General features: G+C 38.6%; 1 protein-coding gene across 3 annotated transcripts in view; it reads left to right on the top strand.

Annotated features, from left to right (window-relative positions):
• Positions 1 to 21,483, top strand: part of KLHL13 (kelch like family member 13) — a 195,880-nt gene that overhangs the window by 84,569 nt on the left and 89,828 nt on the right. The window lies entirely within an intron of this gene.

Genomic DNA, 21,483 nt, shown 5'->3' with positions numbered 1-21,483 from the left:
CTGGGCAAAGCAATGAAGACTCAGCACAGCCAAACATAGATAGATAAATAAATAGAATATATAAGGGAAAATATTCCATTTACAAAAGCCATAAAATTTAATTGTTCAGTGTTAGTCATTTAGTCATGTCTGACTCTTTGTGACCCCATGGACTATAGCCCACCAGGCTCCTCTGTCTATGGAATTCTCCAGGTAAGACTACTGGAATCAGTTGCCATTTCCTTCTCCAGGGAGTATTCCCGACCCATGGATCAAACCCAGCTTTCCCACATTGCAGGCAGACTCTTTACCAACTGAGACACTAGGAAAGCCCTTTAGTAATAAACCCAATAAAAACTTCTAAGACCTATATGAAGAAACTTTAAAAATTCAACTGAGAGATAAGAAGGAAGTTTTGTTTTTTTTTTTAATGGAGAGACATTGTATGGTCCTTGACTAAAAGACTAAATTTTGGGAAGAGACAAGCTCTTCCCACATTGTTTTATAGATTTAATACAAACTTAATAGGAAATATAAAATGTTGTCAAAGTGACTTTTCATTAAGATAATAAATGTATGGAAGAAATGTATTCCCATTGTTTAATATAATGTCTGGCATGTGTAGCAGTAATTACTGGTCAAAAAATTCTAATGATTTGTTCTGCTTATAATTCAGCAAACATTTATTGTGTAATCGCTAAGTGCTAAACATTTTCATTAGTTATTTTTGGCTGTGCTGGGTCTTCGTTGCTGCACGTGGACTTTCTCTAGTTAAAATGAGAAGTGGCTACTCTCTAGTCATGATGCTTGGGCTTCCCATTGCAGTAATTTCTCTTGTTGTAGAGCAAAGGCTCTAGGGCATGTAGGCTCAGTAGTTGCAACACACAGGCTTAGTTGCTCCACAGCATGTGGGATCTTCCTGGACCAGGGATTGAACCCATGTACTCTGCACTGCAAGGCAGACTCTCAACCACTGGGCTACCAGGGGAGCCTCGATGATGACTACATTAAAAATGATGAATCTTTGTTCTTATTGAACTTATATTTTGATGGAGATTGGGGTGGGGTCAGACAAAAACCAAATATATATTTATATATGAGAAAGTTAATGCAGAAAATGAAACAAAGTAGATAAAGAATTAAGGGTGGAGGTTTGCAGTACCGAATAGCATTAATCTTTTATTAGTCTTAGACGTTTTTAGTCTTGCAGTCTACCATTCATCATCTGTTTTACCATGTTAAAAGTTTTATTCCAGTGATTCATCTGGTATAGAGAGAGGTCAGCCATGTATGACTTACTGTGCTGCAAACATCATCTCAGTGTGAGCATCTTCCTCACACTGACAGTACACGTTACGCACTGTCAGGGAGGGCCCACTTTGGTAAGAGTTACCCAGCTGGTGGTGTGTGGTGGTGTGTCCTTTTGGGGTTCCTAGCTGTAGGAAGGATTTCTGCAATGATGTAGAAAGCTCTGACAGTGTTCCAATTTTCTAAAAAGTATTCTTTGGTAAATAAAACAGAGCGTATAATAGTGTCTGGTATTTGCGACACAGGAGAAAGAGTGCCAGACACTGTATAATTGGATTTTCATCCCTTTAACAAATATTATGCACCATTTACTGTGCAAGGTGTTAGGGATATGACAGTGAATGATAATACATGGTTCCCTGTCAGTTAGGTGACTACTGTAGTAGGGAAAATAAGAAATGAGGAGAGTCTGAACAGAGGTGGTGGCAGAGGAAATGATGAAGAGTGGGGAGGATGTTGTGAAATATTTGGGGTAACTTTAACAATGCTTGATATTTAACTAGATTCTTCACACTCCAATCCATATGATCTTTTAAAATGGCTTATCTGATAATGTGGTCCAGACTCCCCTTTCCTGTCTCCAGCTATTGAAATCTACCTGTTCTCCAAGACCCTCATCAAATTGTCTGCCCTGTCTGTCAGCCCTCCCTGATCAATCTAAGCAGATAATCAAAAGAAAGAAAGAAAGTGTAGTCCATAGTTGTGTCCAACTCTTTGTGATCCTATGGATTGTAGCCCGCCAGTCTCCTCTGTCCACGGGATTTTCAGATGATCAGGAGAGTCTCTTTTGTCTGTGAACCATTTTCTCATATTCATTCTCATGATGAATTTTCTCATATTTGGTTCTGCATTGAAGTAATTTGAGCATGTCTTTGCTTACAGCATCATTAAGAGAGCTCTTTCAGAGCGTGACTGCCTGCATCTAATGCATATTTACATCACATTGTATATAATGCAGGGTTTTGTACATAATAGGCATTCATCAAATATTTACAAACATTATAACATGTATCAACAATTATTTGTTGCTTGTGATTTTATTTGCTTAAATTGTTTAGGGTAGTTTTGTTTTCCACAGTCAACTCTTACTAAGAGTTAAGTAATTGGATATTAAACAGTAATCATTAAATTGTAAAATAGACTAATGAAATTTATTACAGATTTCTAAGAATAAGCTCAGACTTTTTAAACTGGCTTAATGTATAATCATTTCTTTTTTTATGTTGAAAATTTACTACAACAAAATATGGCTCATAATTAAGAAAAGTTAATTTTATGTTTTCTTCTCAAAGCTAGCATATAAAAGTATGTGCGTTCTATAGAACCTTAATTGTTTTTAAAACTATGGAAACAGCTATAATCATTTCTTACTATATGATGTCAAGGGAATACAGGGCTTTAAATCTGGTCATTTGATAGTTTAAAATATTGAGCCTTTACCTTTTATCAAGCACTGGTTTCATCTGTAACATTTAAGGATTGGAAAATCCTGACCTTCCTTTAAGTTTTAAAAGTCTGGAATTATATCTTTAAACCTAATCACATAGTAGGTGATAAATAACACGTCTTGGATTAACCTTGAAAATGGTCAGTCATTGAAGATATCCTTTTATTACTCTTTTCACAATTCAACTTTTTAAACTTCTATGAAGATAGGATTTTCTGTGCTTTCTAAAGATTAAAAATTTATGAGAATCTAGTTTTACCTTTGCTAAATTGAGTCAATGATTATAATAAGGTTAAATCTTTGGCTGGAAGATGCCTATAAGCATTATAATATGAGGATAATGCACAGATTTCTGAGACCAGTTACATTTTATACTATGGACTTTTATTTTGGCTCAGAAATTCTGTAGATCTTGGGTTACCTATTATTATTGTTGTAATATATTGCAGTATATGTGTGTTTATCAGCATATTTGTTCCTTTCACCGAAGAGTTACATATCTTTATACAAAGGGCATGGAATTGTTAGTAATGTTTGCCTGTTTGATCTTTCTAGAGAATTTTCTAGGCCATAGGAAGTGTCTCTCTTTCTGGGGAGAGGAATTACTACCCTGATTCCTCTATGTCTTGAATATTCCTGTTCATGATTCTTTGCGTAGTCTACACATTCTTTCTGGGACATCTCATCTACAGCCATTATTTCAATTCCAAACAGTGTGTGAAGACCTTAACATTTCTATTTAACATTTAAATCTTTTTCATGAGTCCCCCAACTAAAAAGTTCTTTATTCCTCTCTCTACTAGTTGTTCATTTGTTTTGACTTTACAAATAATTCATATTTATTATGGAACACTTAAAATAACAAATTATATACGTGTATGCAGAGAAAATAATCACCAGAAGTAACTCTCTTAAACCCCCTTAATGTATTTTCACTGTGGTTTTTTGGTGTATTTTAAAATGTAACTGAAGTTGTAATTATTGAACATGATATGGTATATGTGCTTAAGAGCAGAAACTTTGAAATCTTCCAAATACAAGTTCATATCAAACTCTACTACTTACTAGCTGTGTGAACTTTGGAAAGTTTCTTAACCTCTTTGAATGTGTCTGAATGTGTTTCCTCATCTATAAAATAAAAGAGTGTCATTGTTTTGGATTGTTCTAAGAATAAAATAAAATTTAGTAAGATAGTCACATTTCCGGTACATGGTAAATTCTCAATAAATGGAAAAACTTACTGTTTTATTATACTTTATATCATGTCTGTATCCTACTGTTTTCCTTAGTTGTATCATGAGCATTTTCACATGTCAATAAAAACTTGTAGTAGCTATAATAGCTGCAAAGTGTAAACTCTTTCATGGTACAAATGATTTCTTAACATTAAATATTTAGGTTGGATTTACTTTGTGGATATTACTTGTTTTAGTGTCTACCATATCATATTTTCTCTCCTAACTTAAATATTTGTTATCTTTTTTCTGTTACTTAATGAATTTATTTTAAACTGTATCAGACTCTCTCTCTACTTTCTCTGATACACATTTTAGTTGTTATTCTGGTTTAGTTTCCTGGTAGTTGGCCAGTATAATTTATTGCTTTCCTCATCTGATCATGTTATCTTATTTGGCTTCCTCTTCCTGCTTTATTGATTCTTGTTCTCCTGAATGTTTTCTTGTTCTCCTAAAAGTGCCAAAAGCTTTCAGCATTGTTTTCTGACTCCTGTATGAAAACATTTCCAGAGTTCTGCTCTTTCTCTGAGCATTTATGATGACATATCTCCTTTTCCTTGTTTTTCAATACATTTTCACTACCCCCATGCTAATTGTTTTTCTATTTGTTTATTCTCAGAGGAAGAAAGATTCCTTGAATGGCCTTTGTAATGGCTGTTCCCTTTGTCTGGAACGTTCTTCCTCATGGTCTTTGTGTGGCTGTTTCTTCTTCTTTTCAGATCTCCACGGAAATATCCACTTAAAGATTTTCTTTGACCACCCACGCTGAAGAGGCCACTTGTTTAGTGTCACACTCACCTAGTTCCATTCTCTGCATGACTCATCACTATCACTATTAGATATTTTCCTTCTTTGTTTATTATCTGTTCCCTTTTGCTAAAATAGTAGCTGTAGGAGGGCAGGGATATTGTCTGTCTTGTTGATTAATTTTATCACCTACCACTGTGTCTTGTACATTTTAGTTGTACGGTAGGTATTAATATTTGCCTAATGAATGAATTAACCATCGCCCCACTATGTGCTCTTGAACCCCTTCCTCAGAGTTTTACCCATGATAGAAATAAATGAAATAAATAGATACGGGAGGAAAGACAGTTCTTCCTTGAAGGACAATTCCAAATTATATATATGTTATGAGTATGTGTGTTTGTATATATTGAGTTGGTCAGAAAGTTCGTTTGGTGTCCATAAGATGTTACAGAAAAACCCAAACAGACTTTTTGGCCAACTCAATATATATTTCCCCCTCCAGCAGATAGAATTTCATCTGTCTCCCTTCTTGAGTGTAGACTTAATGATTTACTTTCCAAAGAGAGTGGAAAGGAAAACATAGTACCTTTATGGTGAAGAAATCTGGCAAATACTCCCTGTGGTAGACTTAATAGTGGCCCTCCAAAGATGTCTACATGTTAATCCACAGAACCTGGGACTGATTGTATGTGGCAAAAATGGACTTTGCATATATGGTTTAGCTAAGGATCTTGAGATGGGGAAGTTATCCTGGATTATCTAGGAGAGCCCACTGTGATCACAAGGGTCCTCATAAAAGGGATGCAAGTGGATTCAGAGTCAGAAAAAGGAGATGTGATCAAGGAAGGAGAGTTTGGAGCCATGTCTTTTGAAGATGGAGGAAGGTATCATGAGCCATAGAATGCAGGTGCCCTCTAGAAGCTAGAAAAGACAGACAAATTCTCCTCCCTAGCCTCACCAATACCTTGATTTTAGACTTCTGACCTCCGAAACTATAAGAGAGTCAATTTGTGTTGTTTAAAGTTGATGCTGTGAAAGTGCTGCACTCAATATGCCAGCAAATTTGGAAAACTCAGCAGTGGCCACAGGACTGGAAAAGTTCAGTTTTCATTCCAATCCCAAAGAAAGGCAATGCCAAAGAATTCTCAAACTACCGCACAATTGCACTCATCTCACACGCTAGTAAAGTAATGCTCAACATTCTCCAAGCCAGGCTTCAGCAATACGTGAACCATGAACTTCCTGATGTTCAAGCTGGTTTTAGAAAAGGAAGAGGAACCAGAGATCAAATTGCCAACATCCGCTGGATCATGAAAAAATGTAGAGAGTTCCAGAAAAACATCTATTTCTGCTTTATTAACTATGCCAAAGCCTTTGACTGGGTGGATCACAATAAATGGTGGAAAATTCTGAAAGAGATGGGAATACCAGACCACCTGACCTGCCTCTTGAGAAACCTATATGCAGGTCAGGAAGCAACAGTTAGAACTGGACATGGAACAACAGACTGGTTCCAAATAGGAAAAGGAGTTCGTTAAGGCTGTATATTGTCACCCTGCTTATTTAACTTATATGCAGAGTACATCATGAGAAACACTAGGCTGGAAGAAGCACAAGCTGGAATCAAGATTCCCAGAAGAAATATCAGTAACCTCAGATATGCAGATAATACCACCCTGATGGCAGAAAGTGAAGAGGAACTAAAAAGACTCTTGATGGAAGTGAAAGAGGAGAGTGAAAACGTTGGCTTAAAGCTCAACATACAGAAAACTAAGATCATGGCATCTTGTCCCATCACTTCATGGCAAATGTATGGGGAAACAGTAGAAACAGTGGCTGACTTTATTTTTTTGGGCTCCAAAATCACTGCAGATGGTTAGTGCAGCCATAAAATTAAAAGATGCTTACTCCTTGGAAGGAAAGTTATGACCAACCTAGATAGCATATTCAAAAGCAGAGATATTACTTTGCCAACAAAGGTCCGTCTAGTCAAGGCTATGGTTTTTCCAGTGGTCATATATGGATGTGAGAGTTGGACTGTGAAGAAAGCTGAGCACTGAAGAATTGATGCTTTTGAACTGTGGTGTTGGAGAAGACTCTTGAGGGTCCCTTGGACTGCAAGGATCCAACCGGTCCATTCTAAAGGAGATCAGTCCTGGGTGTTCGTTGGAAGGACTGATGCTAAAGCTGAAACTCCAGTACTTTGGCCACCTCATGTGAAGAGTTGACTCATTGGAAAAGACTCTGATGCTGGGAGGGATTGGGGGCAGGAGGAGAAGGGGACAACAGAGAATGACATGCCTAGATGGCATCACCGACTCGATGGATGTGAGTTTGAGTGAACTCCGGGGGTTGGTGATGGGCAGGGAGGCCTGGCATGCTGCAATTCATGGGGTCGCAAAGAATCGGACACGACTGAGTGACTGAACTGAACTGAAAGCTGTTAAGATTGTAGTCATTTGTCACAGCAGTAATAAGAAATGAATGTATCCAGAGTCTGGCACAAAGGCTTCCCAGTATATTCTAACAGTTGTAATTTCTGACTTGGCATGGACACAAGAGAGGTATCAGGGGCAGCTGTAATGATCCTTCTGTAATGTGAATATGTGTGTTCATATCATCTCCTTGTTTAGATTTCTTTACTGGTTCACAGTGTGGCAAGGCCTGTTATGCAGCTCCCCTGCCTCCCCAGCCTCATCTCCTGCCTACAGCACATATTGCAGCCTCCCTCAACATTGGGAGGTAACACGTTCCCTCGTGTTTTCATCCTTCTTTCTGGTATGCCTTCTCCCTGGTTGTTGGCCTAACCAACTCCTGTTTATCCTTCAAGACCCAGCAAAGGTCTTAACTCCTCTGTAATACCTTCACTAACATGAACTCCATTCCTCTTCCAAAAAGAATGAGGTCTTCTTCTATTATGACTCCCATAGTAGTAACAACTCATTCCAATGGTGGTGGTAGGGTGGGATCTTTAATTGCAGCATGTGAGATCTAGTTCCCTGATTGAGAGTCGAACCTGGGCCCCCTGCATTGGGAGTGTGGAGTCTTAGCCCCTGGACCACCAGGGAAGTCCCCAGGTCAAGGCATTTCTGCTGTATTTTGAAAGTGCATATGTATTAACTAATAGGTTAAGTGCTATAAATGAATTGGAAACCTGGAAGTTGACAAAAGTAAGCTTTTCTTTAAAAAGTATTCACTTCTCTCCATTTCCCGTCTTTCAGTTTTCCCCCCTTTTCATCTTCCCAACAAATGCAGTTGTGTGGAGAATGTTGAAAGATTATATAAAATTTCCAAAGCCTCCTGAATCACAATTGGGTCATGGGTTATGCGGGACCCATGAAACAGTTCAGAGCCTTACATGATGTGGATGCTTTTTAAAAATATACAGTCAGACAACAAAGTTTTCCTTTATCTTCTGGTCATCGTTGTGTGACATGTTGACTTCCTATCTCCTAATGCTTTTCTATCATTGCTTTAATTTTTAAAATAATTTTATTTCTTTCTTTATTTTGGCTGTGCTGGGTCTTCATCGCTGCACTGGCTTTTCTCTAGCTGTGGTGAGTGGGGACTACTCTCTAGTTGCAGTCAGTGTACAGGCTTCTCATTGCAGTGGCTTCTCTAGTTGCAGAGAAGTTGCAGGAGCTCTAGCATGCATCAGAGAAAGCAATGGCACCCCACTCCAGTACTCTTGCCTGGAAAATCCCATGGACGGAGGAGCCTGGTGGGCTGCAGTCCATGGGGTCATTAAGAGTCTGACATGACTGAGCGACTTCATTTTCACTTTTCACTTTCATGCATTGGAGGAGGAAATGGCAACCCACTCCAGTGTTCTTGCCTGGAGAATCCCAGGGACGGTGGAGCCTGATGGGCTGCCGTCTATGGGGCCGCACAGAGTCGGACACGACTGAAGCGGCTTAGAAGCAGTAGCAGCAGCAGCAGCAGCAGCAGCATGCATGGGCCCAGTAGTTGTGGCTCCCAGGCTCTAGAGCACAGGCTCGATGCTTGTGGAGCATGGGCTTAGTTGCTCCTTGGCATGTGGGATCTTCCAGATAAAGGGTCAAACCATGTCTCCTGCATTGGCAGACGGAGTCTTTACCACTGAGCCACCAGGGAAGATCCCCCCCCACCCATCCATTGCTTTATTTTAAATTAAAATGAACAGAAAAAGAGTCATACCTTTTCTTTTTCCTGGAAGGAAGCTCTACTCTTGGACTGTGGATTATAGTTTCTGTGCCTGCTTTTGGGTTTTAGCTATAGCAGTTTCAAGCTTTGTGACCCTCAGGCAGCCCTATTTTGGGTCTCCTCTTAGAGTCCAAGGCCTTAATCTGCCATTGAGGGAAAAGGAAATGTGTCCTTCTCCCTTCCTAGATATATTATGAAGTAAATTCTCCTGAATGTGGAGACATTTTCCTTTATCAGCACAGCATGGCATAGATGACACAGATACGAGCTCCCGAAAGCTAGAAAAAAACATTCTCTGATTTTAGCAATCTGTTTTCCGGGAAACAAAATAACAGAGACAGCAGAGTTAATTTGAATTAAACTTGTTGTTTTTGACAGGAGCTGTGCCTAGATATAGACAGTGTCATTTATTTTTCCTGGCACATTATTGAAAATAGTATTATGTAACTTCGTCTGAACTTGTCTGAGATCAGCCATTGTCCAGAGTTGGCAGGTCCCTCGGGTTTGGCTTAGCTCCCAATTTTGTCTTCTCGAGTTTGGGTGGCTGTCTGAGTCAGTGGGAGGCTACTTAGAACATACTTTTCTCTCTAGGTTCCCTGAGGCAGGGCTAAAACCAATAAGGCCTCTAGGGAGAGAAGAGCTGTTTGATCTCTGGACCCTAGAGTCTGCCTCTTTCTGTTATATTTATCCTTTGACCATGTGACATGTAGGGCAAAGTACATAAATATTAGCTCTTAATCCCATACTCCTATCCTTTCCCTTTAAGGACAGTTCATTTACCTGAGAGACCCTTCTGCTGAAAAGGCAGAATGCAATCTTGAGTTTGAAAAACCCTGTCTTCTAGTCCTGCCTCTACCAACAGTGGCAATTTATTTAGCATGCTACCCATTTCTTTCTTTGTCTTTCTCTCTCTCTCTCTCTCTTTTTTTTTTTCCCAAACAGAAATACTTTCTTTCTCCTGTCTTGAAAATAATGAGATGATATGCTTGAATTACTTTCTTCTCCCTGGAAGGCTGACCCTACAGCAATTCAAGTTGATTTTTGAAAGGAGTTGAGAACAGAGTTAAGACTACTTGTTTTTCTAAGAATAGTTGTGGCTCCACAAAAAAGAGACTGCATTTCTTTAAAGACAGAAAAAGATTGTAGAGATGTTGTTCAACCCTCTTAAATGTAAAAAGGCAAGGAATATGATATGCAAAGATGAGAGACCTTTTCCAAGTTCACACAGCAAGGGAAAGATCCAGGATATCAATAGCCAGGTTTTCTGATGTAAAGTATCATTTTTACCTCAGATACCTACATTTTGCATATTTAAAGCAAAAAAAAAAGTAGTTTCTATAATAAAATGTTTTCTGTAAGATTTTCAGTATTGTTTGGTACATTAATTTTATATTTATAGTTAATTTGGTATGTAGTCTATATGTATAAAATACTTTTGGCTAAATAGTTCAAGTAGTTTCTTTTCTGTGGGATGGATAACTATTAATAAGGGAATTAATACATCAATTATAATAAGGGAATAAGCCTTCATCTAATAATCAGTGGCAAGCAGGGAGGTAGATAAAAATATTACTAGATGGAATCTTAACCCTGTCTGTGTCCTGAACATCACTAAGTGCTATTCTAGCATATTAGTTGGACATAAGCATATACTTAATGACATATCCACATCCAGGCACAACTCTTGCTGTTAAAAACATTGTTAGTTCAAATTCAGCTCATTCTCCCCCCTCAGTGATTTTGTTTTCTCTAAAACAGATTGCTAAAATCATCAATTTCTTTACAGTTGTCCATAGCCCCACGTGGGCTTTCCTGGTGGCTCAGTGGTAAAGAATCTGCAGGAGACATGGGTTCGACCCCTGGGTCAGGAAGATCCCCTGGGGAAGAAAATGGCAACCCCCCTCCAGTATTCTTGCCTGGGAAATCCCATGGACAGAGGAGCCTGGTGGAGTCACAAAAAGTCAGACACGACTTAGTCACTAAACAACTATATAGCCCTAAATATTAGTTTCCTCTTGCTGTATTGAATAACCACAATCTCAGTGCTTAAAACAACACAGATTTATTATCTTGCAGTTCTGGAGGTCATGGGACTAAAGTCAAGGTATAGGCAGGACTGCGTTCCTTTTGGAGCCTTTAAGGGAAATTCTGTTTCCTTGCCTTTCTAATCTTCCAGAGGCTGCCTACACTACTTTACTCTCTTCCTCCATCTTCAAGGCCAGCAACAGTGGGTTGAGTTTGTCTCATATCTCATCACTTGGACCTCTTCTGCTTCTTTCTTCTGTTATAAGAATGCTTATGATTACATTGAGCCTACTTGAATAATCCAGTGTAACACCTCCCTCCGCGTTTCCTAGCCCTTAATTTAATCACATCTGCAGTCCATTTTACCATGTCAAGTAACATATTCACAAACTGGGGATTAGGCTGTGTTCTAAGGATTAGGCCATTGTCTTGTTCACCACACTCAGTATCCATGTCTACTGTCAATACCATGCTGTGTTTTGAGAGTGTTAAGATAATGGATCTTTTTCAGTTTTAATAATTATTTTCTAAAACATTTATCACTAATTCTTATTCTAGTACCCTTCATGTACTTTCCTTTCCTTATTAAGATGATTTTTACACATAATAGGTGAAATACATGTATATATATATGTGTGTATGAAAATTACAGAAATTTTGAAAAATGCAGAAAAGAAAATAAATCTTACATTATCCCACCTTATCTAAGGTAAACCAGTTATTGTGTTGGCATATATCCTTTCAACTGTTTTTCTGTGCATATATTTTACATGATCTTCATATATGTACAGTTTTCAGTTATACAAAGTGATACCATTAACACTTTTCATATCATTAACCATCTACTTAATAATCACCTAATGAAAAAAAATAGCATTTTAAAATAAAATTGATCTATGTATAGTATAAAATTGAGAAAACGCAGAAAAGAATAAATAGAAAATAATTTCATTATTTAAATTCAACTACTCTTTTAACATTTAGATATATTTCACTCATTTTTTTCCCTTTCTTTCTTAAAATAAAAGAAATTAGACTCCTACCTTACACATATTTTTATGTCATGTATTTCTCTGATAATGCAGTGTTAATGTTTCCCCATATGGGCTTCCCTGTGCCCTGTGGTAAAGAATCTGCCTGCAATGTAGGAGACCCAGGTTTGATCCTGGGTTTGGAAAGATCCCCTGGAGAAGGAAATGGCAACCCACTCCAGTGTTCTTGCCAGGAGAATTTCGTGGACAGAGGAGCCTGGCGGGCTACAGTTCATGGGATCACAAAGAGTCAGACACGACTGAACAACTAACACTTTCACTTTCATATTACTATTAAATATTTTAAATGGTTCATTTCGAAATACATCACAATGAAAAATTAATATATCTCATTATTTTTAGAACTTAGTACTTTCATGAAAAGAAAATTTATATCATTAAGTTGTTTCACTACTTGGTTAATATTTTGGTCTATATTTATATAAAATGTGTATATCATTGTTTTTATAAAATATAATAGATATTATTTTGTATTTGCATTTTTCATGTAAAATATCAGTATATCTTTCTATGTCCATATTCCTCTTCAGGATTTCTCAATGCTTATAAAATGCTATCTGGAACATAATAAACACTCAAATATTCCCTCTTAAAATTGTTCACATCAGCCTCCTTATAAGTATTCAGTTCAGTTCAGTCGCTCAGTTGTGTCCAACTCTTTGCGACCCCATGAATCACCTCCCTGTCTATTACCAACTCCCGGAATCTACTCAAACTCAAATCGTGAATCAAGTTCACGATTCATGTATTGCTGAAGCCTGGCTTGGAGAATTTTGAGCATTACTTTATTAGCCTGTGAGATGAGTGCAATTGTGCGGTAGTTTGACCATTTTTTGGCATTGCCTTTCTTTGGTATTGGAATGAAATCTGACCTTTTCCAATCCTGTGGCCACTGCTGAGTTTTTCAAATTTGCTGGCATATTGAGTGTAGCACTTTCACAGCATCATCTCACAGGATTCGAAATAGCTCAACTGGAATTCTATCACCTCCACTAGCTTTGTTCGTAGTGATGCTTCCTAAGGCCTACTTGACTTCACATTCCAGAATGTCTGGTGCTAGGTCAGTGATCACACCATCATGATTATCTGGGTCGTGAAGATCTTTTTTGTACAGTTCTTCTTTGTATTCTTGCCATCTCTTCTTAATATCTTCTGCTTCTGTTAGGTCCATACCATTTCTGTCCTTTATCGAGCCCATCTTTGCATGAAATGTTCCTTTGGTATCTCTAATTTTCTTGAAGAGATCTCTAGTCTTTCCCATTGTATTGTTTTCCTCTATTTCTTTTCATTGATTGCTGAGGAAGGCTTTCTTATCTCTCCTTGCTATTCTTTGAAACTCTGCATTCAGATGCTTAAATCTTTCCTTTTCTCCTTTGGTTTTTGCTTCTCTTCTTTTCACAGCTATTTGTAAGGCCTCCTCAGACAGCCATTTTGCTTTTTTGCATTTCTTTTCCATGGGGATGGTCTTGATCCCTGTCTGCTGTACAATGTCATGAACCTCCATCCATAGTTCATCAGGCACTCTGTCTATCAGATCTAGTCCCTTAAATCTATTTCTCACTTCCACTGTATAATCATTAGGGATTTGATTTAGGTTGTACCTGAGTGGTCTAGTGGTTTTCCCTACTTTCTTCAATTTAAGTCTGAATTTGGCAACAAGGAGTTTATAATCTGAGCCACAGTCAGCTCCCAGTCTTGTTTTTGCTGACTGTATAGAGCTTCTCTATCTTTGGCTGCAAAGAATATAATCAATCTGATTTTGGTGTTGACCACCTGGTGATGTCCATGTATAGAGTCTTCTCTTGTGTTGTTGGAAGAGAGTGTTTGTTATGACCAGTGCATTCTCTTGGCAGAACTCTATTATTAGCCTTTGCCCTGCTTCATTCCATATTCCAAGGCCAAATTTGCCTGTTACTCCAGGTGTTTCTTGACTTCTTACTTTTGCATTCCAGTCCCCTATAATGAAAAGGACATCTTTTGGGATGTTAGTTCTAAAAGGTATTGTAGGTCTTTATAGAACCGTTCAACTTCAGCTTCTTCAGCGTTACTGGTTGGAGCATAGGCTTGGGTTACTGTGATATTGAATGGCTTGCCTTGGAAATGAACAGAGATCATTCTGTCGTTTTTGAGATTGCATCCAAGTACTGCATTTTGGACTCTCTTGTTGACCATGATGGCTACTCCATTTCTTCTAAGGGATTCATGCACACAGTAGTGTATATAACGGTCATCTGAGTTAAATTCATCCACTCCAGTCCATTTCAGTTCACTGATTCCTAGAATGTCGACATTCACTCTTGCCATGTCCCGTTTGACCACTTCCAATTTGCCTTGATTCATGGACCTAACATTCCAGGTTCCTATGGAATATTGCTCTTTACAGCATCGGACCTTGCCTCTATCACCAGTCACATCCACAACTGGGTATTGTTTTTGCTTTGGCTCCATCCCTTCATTCTTTCTGGAGTTATTTCTCCACTGATCTCCAGTAGCATATTGGGCACCTACCAACCCAGGGAGTTCCCCTTTCAGTACCCTATCATTTTGCCTTTTCACACTGTTCATGGGGTTCTCAAGGCAAGAATACTGAAGTGGTTTGCCATTCCCTCTTCCAGTGGACCACATTCTGTCAGACCTCTCCACCATGATCCGTTTGATCTTGGGTGGCCCCACACGGCATGGCTTAGTTTCATTGAGTTAGACAAGGCTGTGGTCCGTGTGATCAGATTGGCTAGTTTTCTGTGATTATGTGATTATTTTCTGTGATTATTGGCTAGTTTTCTGTGATTATGGATGCAGTGTGTCTGCCCTCTGATGCCCTCTCACAACACCTACCAACTTACTTGGGTTTCTCTTACCTTGGACGTGGGGTATCTCTTCACGGCTGCTCCAGCAAAGTACAACTGCTGCACCTTACCTTGTATGAGGGGTATCTCCTCACAGCCGCCCCTCCTGAGCTTGGACATGGGGTAGCTCATCTCGGCTGCCGCCCCTGTCCTTGGACGTGGGGTAGCTCGTCACAGCCTCAGCCCCTGACCTCAGATGTGGGGTAGCTCATCTCGGCCGCTCCTGTGCCGACGCAGCGTTGCACTCTCAGTCACCGCCCTGACCTTGTGTGAGGGGTAACTTCTCTGGGCCACGCTTCTGTGCCATCCTTCGCAGCCGGTGCGCTTCTGTGCGGTCTGTCAGTTTTCTTCGTATGCAACACTTCCTCAGTCTTTCCTTGACTTTCATGTCTTTGGCACTTTTGAAGACTGAAGACCAGTTATTTTGTAGAATGTCCTTCAGTTTGAGTTAGTCCTAATGGTTTGTCATGCTTATATTCAGATCTTCCTTCATCAGCAGAAATTGCACAGAAATGATACTGTATTCTCATTGTATCCTGTTAGGTAAAACGTGATTTTTTTTGTCCCGTACTGGTGATGTTAACTTGATTAAGCTGCTGTCTGTTAGGCTTAAATTGTAAAGAGTTAAACTTTACATGGTAAAATTGCTTTTTCTCTTCTTTCTAATTAATAGTATTTCTGGGCAGATAGTAGGAATACTTTAAGGGTCTAAAAATATCTTGTTCCACATTAACCTTTTTTTTTTCCAACTTGAAGTATAGTACAATTTTAATTTGCAGTATTGTGTTAGTTTCAGGTGTGCAGTAATGTTATTTAGTTATAAATATATTTTTTCAAATTATTTGCCATTATAGGTTATTTTAAGATATTGAAGGTAGTTTCCGGTACTGTGAAGTAAATCCTTGTTGCTTATCTATCTTAGGTGGTTTGTATCTGTTAATCCCATATTCCTAATTTATCCCTCCTCCCCTTTATTTCCTCTTTGGTAATCATAAATTTGCTTTCTGTGTCTGTTAATCTAATTCTGTATTATTTTTAAATTCCACATATAAGTGGTATAATCTGTGTCTTTCTCTGTTTGACTCCCTTTGCTTAGTGTGATCATCTCTAGGTCCATCCATGTTGCTGCAAATGTCAATATTGTATTCTTTTTTATGGCAAAGTAAGATTCCATTGTATGTATATGCCACATCTTCTTTAAGCTAATCATCTGTTAATGGGCATTTGGATTGTTCCTATGTCTTGGCTATTGTAGATAGAGATGCTATGGACAGTGGGTTGCGTGTATCTTTTCAAATTACAGTTTTCATCTTTTCTGGTTATATGCCCTGGAGTGGGATTGCTGGATCATTTTTGTTCAGTCGCTAAGTCATGTCCGACTCTTTGCAGCCTTGTGGACTACAGCATGCCAGGCTTCCCTGTCCTTCACTGTCTCCCAGAGTTTGCTCGAACTCATGTCCATCGAGTCAGTGATGCCATCCAACCATCTCATCCTCTGTCATCCCCTTCTCCTCCTGCATTGAATCTTTCCAAGCATCAGGGTCTTTTCTAATGAGTCGGCTCTTTGCATCAGATGGTTTAAGTATTGGAACTTCAGCTTCAGCATCAGTCCTTCCAGTGACTATTCATATCGTTGCTCTATTTTTAGTTTTTTAAGGAAGCGATTTAGCAGCAGTAGCATATTGTTCTCCAAAGTCGCTGTACCAATTTATATTCCCACCAACAGTGTAGGAGTGTTCCCTTCTCTCCACATCGTCTCCAGCATTTATTATTTGTAGATTTTTATTTTTTTTAGGCTAGCCATTCTGACCAGTGTGAAATGATGCTTTTTTGTGATTTTCATTTGCATTTCTTATAATTAGGACTCATCACATTTTGTAATAATGTATTTATTTGTGTTGGTATGGAGTCACAGGTTCCAGTGTTGTCCAAAGAGTTATAATAGGTTATATATTTTGATGCCAAATGTTCCCAGATTTGGTCAGTAGGAGCCCATCCATGTTGGTTTCTAAGTGTTTTGACATGTCTCCATCATTCTTCCTTACATTTTGAAATCATCTAGAATTGTTTCTAGAACCAAAATATTATACTTTATCTGCCAGTCATTCTGGTTCCTTTTAGTGGAGAATCGTTTCTAGAAGCAAAATCTGTGTACTGTGTGTGTTCATTGCTATCAGAGTATTGCTGTTCCTGGGCCCTGTCAGTGAGCAGAGCTAGAAAATATGTGTGTGTGTAGAACACACATGTAAAACTTTACATCTTTATTTCATTATGTTGAAAACCATGAGTTCCTTTCAATGCCTCAAATTCTGATACAACACTATAGAGTTCATTCTAGCTTCCTCCCTTTCCATGTTTTCACCCCTGAATCTCTAATAGTAGGAAACGTGTCTCCTTGGGGAATTCAGTCCAGCTGTTAAGACTTGGTTCTTTCACTGCTGTGGACCTCAGTTTGGTCCTTTGTTGGGGAACTGAGATCCCACAAGCTGTGTGGCAAGGCCAAAAAGAAATGTGCCTTCTGTTATTTGGCCAGTGCCATATGCAGCCCGTGTCCTATTGATGCACCCTGCCCTCTCCCTCCCCTGAAGTTGCCCTCCTGCTATACAGTCTGATTGAGGCTGCTCTTCCCCTGCATGAATACTGTCCTCACTTTGTTTGGAATTCAACTTGCCATGTCAGGCCACCCTGCAGTAACACCTTCTTTATCCTCTGAAGCCCCATAAAGGGCCTTCTTCATACCCTGCCCCCCTGCCCTCACCAGAGGACACCTACTTTGCTTGGCCCTACTTAGAGCTTTCTGACCAGACTGTTTAGGAGGTGGAAGGACGTGACCTTTATTTTGACTGTTCAGTTGTCACTTTTTTTTCTCACAAACTACATTGTTAATTATTACTCCCTTTCTATTGGATGTTTAGTTATCTCACACACCTTTTGTTGTTGTTTTTGTTGTTTTGCACAAATTTTAAATGCTTTTAAAAAATGATTTATTTTTGGTTGTGTTGAGTCTTCGTTGCTGCATGGGCTGTTCTCTAGTTGTGGTGAGCAGGGGCTACTCTGTAGTTGCAGTGTGTGGGCTTCTCATTGTAGTGGCTTCTCTCTTTGTGGAGAATGGGCTCTAGGGTGCTCGGGCTTCAGTAGTTGTGGCACACGGGTTTAGTTGCTCCACAGCATGTGGGATCTTCCTGGGTCGGGGATTGAACCCATGTCTCCTGCAATGGGCAGGTGGATTCTTTACCGCTGAGCCACCAGGGAAGCCCCTGTTGTTTTTATTATAAATAGTGTTTTTATGCAATCAACATCCACATTTTCTTCATTATATTTTATGGTATTTTTGCTTGTCAACTTGAGTTTTTTTCTTTTTTTCTGAGTTTTTTTCTTGAGATTAATATTCATTAGCTTACTAGTTAGTGATTATTTCTGATTGGGTTATTATTTGACGATACTGTAGAAATACTATGTCAGAAAATGATGCAGTTGGAAATAAGATGATTTTTCAGATAACATAGAATCATGACTTCTTCATCATAATAACCATTTTGAATGGGGGTAATTTTATTTATTTATTCTTTTTTAATATAAATTTATTTATTTTAATTGGAGGTTAATTACAATATTGTATTGGTTTTGCCATACATCAACATGACTCCACCACAGGTATACACATGTTCCCCATCCTGAACCCCCTCCTCCTCCTCCCTCCCCATACCATCCCTCTGGGTCATCCCAGTGCACCAACCCCAAGCATCCTGTATCATGCATCAAACCTGGACTGGCAATTCATTTTATATATGACATTATACGTGTTTCAATGCCATTCTCCGAAATCATCCCACCCTCTCCGTCTCCCACAGAGTCCAAAAGACTGTTCTATACATCTGTGTCTCTTTTGCTGTCTTGCATGCAGGTTTATCATTACCATCTTTCTAAATTCCATATATATGCGTTAGTATACTGTATTGGTGTTTTTCTTTCTGGCTTACTTCACTCTGTATAATGGGCTCCAGTTTCATCTACCTCATTAGAACTGATTCAAATGTATTCTTTTTAATGGCTGAGTAATACTCCATTGTGTATATGTACCACAGCTTTCTTATCCATTCATCTGCTGATGGACATCTAGGTTGCTTCATGTCCTGGCTGTTATAAACAGTGCTGTGATGAACAATGGGGTACACGTGTCTCTTTCAATTCTGGTTTCCTCAGTGTGTATGCCCAGCAGTGGGGTTGCTGGATCATAAGGCAGTTCTATTTCCAGTTTTTTAAGGAATCTCCAGAGTGGGAGTAATTTTAAAACATATTACATAGTAACCTCTTCTTGGTTATTGAAGGTTAAAGACATGAGTTCAAAAATTCAGATTTCCTTAGCATGGCATAGAAAGCCCTTCATATTGGGCTCCCAAGCTGTCTTTCTAGCCCTGTTTTCTGCCACTTCTCATTCTTATAACCTATACTATTGCTGTACCGTCTACTTTTCCTTTGCCAAACGTGCCACATTCTTTCATACTGCTATGATGATGTTGAGTACCTAATAGGTAATAAAGCATGTGCTCAGAGCACCAGGTAGGCACAGGTACCAAATGATGGGGGGCAAAAAGAGTATCTGATATTTCATGAGCATCAGATTTATTCTCATCAAGAGTCTATTCTCATCTTTATCTTTGATTTCCTTTCCTCTGATTTACAGTATGGGGTTATTTATATTTTGAAATACATATAAGGATGAATGTAAAGAGGCAATACGGTACACAAGAGGAAAGGCCATAGTCTTTTGTGATTAAGGCCTCCCTCCGTTTATTCAGATCCTCTGTGCCTTTGTTTTTGATGGATCTATGAACTCTACTCCCTGCCTCCAGCTGAACTGCATGATATTCGATCGCACTGTGTTTGATTGTGCATCAATCAGATCACTTAGCACGTGGCATAATAATTACTTTCTTAATAGTCTGTCTGGACTAGACTGTGGAGTCCATGATGAAAATGACATGCTCCTCTCTAGCCTTCCATTGCCTGCATTTAAACCAGTGACTTATGCAAAGTAGAGGCTCATTAAATGTTGTTGAAGTGAACAATTTATTGCCTTGTTTATAGATGCAGATGGTGGCCCTTGTAGGAGAGAGTAAATGATCTCTCTTAAACTGTAGGACACTTGATTCAGTAGCATCTACAGGGATTGAATTTGACATGTCTGAGTACTCTAGTTTTTTTTTTTTTTTAATACATCAAACTGTTCCAGGAAGAGGTGGTACTCAGAAAGAAGCAATCTACAAAAGCTGTAAGATTCATAAGTAACAAGATGATTTGCTAGTGGGTTTTCTTCCCAGCTTGTCCAGTGTTCTCACAATCAGGATGTATGTTTAGATTTTTTTAGATTTATTTTTGTATATACATGTTCATTCAGTTACATTAATTCTTTAAAAATCAAAGAACCTTTTCAGTTCGATTTAGTCCAGAGATGCCAGAACCTTCTAATCTGTTCCCTAAAGGCAGTTTAAGGGGGGAAAACATTTTAAAATTCCATTAAATTTAAATTTTAAAAATATTTAAAATTCCACATGACCACTGGTTATTTTGCTGTGGCCAACAGCTATCATAGAATGGCTTAACGTGGTCCCATCCTGGAATGACTGTCCTGTCCCAGACTACAAAAAGATTCCAAAGACCATCTCTTTTTAATAGTTTGGTTTATTTTTGGCGATGCTGGGTCTTCACAGCTGTGTGGGCTTTTTTCTCTACTTGCAGCCAGCATGGAGCCACCTGAGCAGAGTCTTCACTGGTGGTAGGTCCCAGATGCTTGTTAGCACATGAAAGCTGGTTTGTTATGGGTATTGTCACAGGTCTGAAGTGAAATAAAAAGACAACCATTTCATGATTTTTTTTTTCTCCCAGAAAGCTGAATTTATTGTTTGTAAAGAACCATCCTTTATTCTGAGATTATCTTTTTTCTTTTGAGTTGTTAAAATATCTGTTTGCCTTTTCTTTAATGAAATGATGGTGATGAGAGCTTGTGTACCCTTATTATCTGAAAACCTTAAGGCAAGGTGTGTTTCAGAATTTAGGTTCTTTTTTCAGACAGGTAATAGAGTACATGTCTCCTGTATTACATAACAGCCCTGGTAAGAGCTGAGTTGACACCCATAATCAGAGTAATATTTCTGCAGTGAAATGCAAGAATATTTATACTAAGTGAGATAGAAAAACCTGTGGATAGCCTCTGGTTTGTTCATGTCAGGTTTTACTGCCAGATGAGTTCAGGTCAGTTCAGATTTTGCTGCCAAATGAGTTGAGTTAAAGGCAAGAACAAAAAAAGAACCATTTGATTTCCAATTGTTTGGATTTTGAAACTGTGGATAAGTGGCCATGGATTAATAGTTGCCTTTGAAAGTATCCCTGCTTTGCAAAATAAAGTTGGCTACCGTTTGTAGGACCCCAAGATGGTTTTGACATTTTGCTGGTCCACAAAACTCAAAAAGCATGGGAAAACATTCCCCTGAACACTACTGAGTAAGTGAACATAGCTTTACTTTTATATTCATCTCTAGTCAACGATAATGTAATTTCTGCAGGTTGCAAGATTCCTCAAATATACTTTTTTTTTTATAAAGTCTATTGACTTTGTTACAGTATTGCTTCTGTTTTATGTTTTGGTCTTTTGGCCGGCC

The sequence above is a fragment of the Bos mutus genome, chromosome X (assembly GCF_027580195.1).
Source record: "Bos mutus isolate GX-2022 chromosome X, NWIPB_WYAK_1.1, whole genome shotgun sequence".
NCBI classification, from domain to species: domain Eukaryota; kingdom Metazoa; phylum Chordata; class Mammalia; order Artiodactyla; family Bovidae; genus Bos; species Bos mutus.
Note: the sequence above shows the minus strand (reverse complement) of the source record. Positions and strands in the feature narration are given on the sequence as shown.